The following is a 3,875-nucleotide window of genomic DNA, read 5'->3' on the forward strand; positions in this document are numbered from 1 at the left end:
GCCACTAAAAAAAGCAATCAGGTCAATGGGTTCTTAAAAGAAATATTTTGGACAAAACAGATAATTACGACACATAGGCTAATGCACGAAACACTCATATGAAAAAGGTGCTTATAAATAGATAAAGTACAACATCTAGACCTTCCTGGCACGCTTGATCATGACGCTACGGCTGTCCGTGTACTCGTCGGTTACGGGAAGCACACACGGCCTCATGTCCAAGATCTGCCTATACATGTCGTAGCATGTGTATGCATCCTTGGCCGCGTAGGTTATGTAGGCTAGATTCAGAGGTACCTCCCACGTGTTCAGGTTGTGTTCTTTCATGTTGCCGTATCAGGGGTCGATGATGGTCTCAGCGAGGTCAACCACGGAGTCCTTCTCCTGCCCGTTGCCGATGATCTTGTATTGCTTCTGGATGTCGACAAGCTTGTTGCAACAGATGGCCGAATCGTCGCGTTCTTCCTTCTCTCCACCGTAGCGATGGTACAGTCGGCGCTGCCGATGAAACGGGTGAATGCTCCAGAACCTGGTGCAGCCATAGGACTGAGGCAAGGCAGAGCTTCACCGAGTCCGTATCATTGGTGTACATCACATTCAAGTTGGTGCAGCCATAGGACTGAACGGCGAACTAAAAGGGGAACTCCTCGCTGAAGTCCATATCCAGCAGGCTCACCCCTCGGATCGCCATTGGAGTCTCTTCGAGTGAACGAGTATATAGGCGGCGACAGCTGTTCGTTTTTCAGCTCTTGGGGAACTGGATTCAACAGTAAGCTGAGTGTGTACAGGCGAGAATAGTTACTACCCCTCCCTCGTCCGCTGCATGCCCGGTAGAAGATGCACCCTCGGCCACACGTCGGTTCACGAGCGGGTCTATATTGGTACTGTAACAACAGGAGTTAGTGGTCACTTTACTTAAATTTAGTTAGCTTTAATAGAAATTTATACTTAAAACAAGCAATGCATTCGCTCGTTCTATTAGTGCCACAAGATCAACATGCACAACAATTAGAATTATTATTCTCAGGACGCCCATGATCAGCACATTTGTCGCACTTTTACAAAGATAATACTACCAAGTTTGAACTGTTTGTTATGGTTGTTGTCCTCTGCATCATCATGTCGTGTTTCCCAGCTTGCAAGATTTAGAACCAACAAATAAGATCCAAATAATAAGTACAACAAAGATGCCTACACATCTCATCGATTCCCAGCTTGCAAGATTCAGAACCAACAAATAAGATCCAAATAATAAGTACAACAAACATGCCTACACATCTCATTGATTCCCAGCTTGCAAGATTCAGAACCAACAAATAAGATTCAAATAATAAGTACAACAAAGATGCCTACACATCTCACTGATTCCCAGCTTGCAAGATTCAGAACCAACCCATTAGAGCCTTTTGATAAAGTGAATATCGGGATTAAATCCATCTTGGCTAGCCATGTCATACAATCGAAGAACTTGGCGAATGCTCTTGACCGTCACAACATCTGTAGTTGAGTATTCCTGTTTGCACAGCACAAACAAGGAGATAGGATAGCATGATTTCGCTTTAATAGCGGCCTCCTTGAACTCAACCTCTAGCTCTACTTAGATGAGGTCTTCCTGGAGTTCCATGATTCAATTCATGCGCATTTTTCTACAGTTCACCCGAAATGAAGCAAATATTGCATCATTCAGCTAGCAAGAAGTACTTGCTCTTGTGAGCTGGCAGGTTCTTCTTTAGTAGTTGCACTAAAATTGAGGAACATTAAGGTTGGCTGTCCGGCTCATGTAAGGTGCAACTATAATTTTATTATCCTTTTGTGCAGTTCCACTAAAATAAAGTGCCATTGTGGTGACAGTGACGGCTCCATCTTGCAAAGGCTAATAAAATGTTGCACGAGCTTACTAGCAGAACTTGACGGAGATTTTGGAAACTCCAATCACCATTTTGTGCAGTTCCACCAAAATTGAGAGATGTTGCCCACGTGACATTTTAGTTGAACTGCACAAGACACTCATTCCAAAAAAAGTGTTTTGTGTAGTTCACCAAAAGCTCACAATAGCAACAAGGTGAAATGGATATCCCTATCTGCACAAAAAGATAGAAAGTAAACAGTTGTTGGTGAATAAGAATATATGAAACATATACAAAATGAAAAGAAGCATCTTAATTATGTTCATGGCAATCACTCAAGGACAGTAGAAATTTTAAAACGTCGGCAATGCTTCATGTTACCAGAAGCATTACGATCAACAATGAGATTCCTCAAATATGGGATTACTTTATTGGTGGCATTGCTTGTTTACCAGACACAGTAAATCAACAACGGCTAAAGAGTTGGTTTAAGGGAATGGGACCGTGGGGACACCAGGAAACTCAGTAGCGTAAAGGAGCAACTTACTTATCATACTGGGGAAAACAGCAGGAGTGCCATTTGTAACAAAATTTAATTGCATCTTATCACTGGAGGCATTAGATTAACAATAACACTGGTTAGACATGTCCCTAAGTTAATAGTGTGATCGCTTCATTTTACATGCGCCCTTACATTAACAACAGCAAAAGGTTGGTATAAGGACATGCGACAGTGGACGCATCAGCACAATGTACCTACAAGGAGGCATAAAGTGGTGATGCCGAGTTTATGCATGCTATGTGAGGGCAGCAAATCTAATCCTGGAGACCTTGTACTATATGAGGGTAGCAAATCTAATCCTAGAGACCTTCTACTATGTGAGAGCAGCAAATCTAATCCTGGAGACCTTTTACTATGTGAGGGCAGCAAATCTAATCCCGAGACCTTTTACTATGTGAGGGCAGCAAGTATAATCCTGAGGCCTTTTACTATGTGAGGGTATCCAATCTAATCCTGGACACCTTTTATTATGTCATGGTAGCAAATCTAATCCTGGACATACTCTGTTGACTAGTCCACCAGCCGCCACTTTCTATCCTTTTTTCAACGAATAATAGATCTATTCCTTATCCAGTTTGTATTGGTTTTCCCATTATTTCACTTTTCAACCAAGAGACCGGTTGGGTATCTGGTCTCTACTACTTTCACCATATTATTTCCTCTTTGAATCAAGTCCTAGATTCATGCTACAACTTTCCCCCTTACTTCGTTGTTTGAACAAAGTCCTAGATTCGAATGCATGAAGTAGCTTTACCTCTAATAATACTAAAAATTTAGGTGGCTTTGGAAGAGCTGATGGGAGTAGAAAAAGATGCACATGCAGACACGTGGGGATCTGTGGCAGTAGAGCAAGGCCGCTTTCGAAGAACTTATACCTGAGGGTCGTCGGGATGTCGGCGGCAGGTCGGATCTGCGGACAATACGGCAGGGAGGAAGAAGGGTCGGAGGACCTCCCGAGCCGGCGCTGTGTCGGAGAGAAAGGCACGGGCAGAGGATCGGGCCCCTTCGGCAGCTGTGGGTTTCCTCCCTCGGTGGCGATGACTGCGTGAATGATGCATGCGGTCGCCAGCACCGTCTAGAAATGCTGCATGGTGCAGGGACACAGGCCGGCGCCTTGGATGGTTTGGCATAGCCGAGTGCCGCTCACGTCCATCGCCTCCATAGGTGCTTGTGGCTTCTGGTCACTTGGTCTTGGATTGGAGTGAGCAGTGTTGCGCAGAGACTTGGGAGTAGATGGATTGGAGTGGTGGGGCTATACTAGCAAGTAGTTGTACGTACTAGTAAAATAGTGGGCTCACATAGCAATTTTGTCTCATGCAAGAGCCTGGCTATATGCGTGCTCCAATGTTCGCAACTGCAACGTTCGATTTGCGCTTGGCTCTTCGCCTCTTCGAGAAGACGAACAATGATGTTACTACTACTGCTTCTACAGTGTCGAATCCACTACTGCATGTCCGTCCACCGCG

Source organism: Triticum urartu, chromosome 2 (assembly GCF_003073215.2).
Source record: "Triticum urartu cultivar G1812 chromosome 2, Tu2.1, whole genome shotgun sequence".
NCBI classification, from domain to species: domain Eukaryota; kingdom Viridiplantae; phylum Streptophyta; class Magnoliopsida; order Poales; family Poaceae; genus Triticum; species Triticum urartu.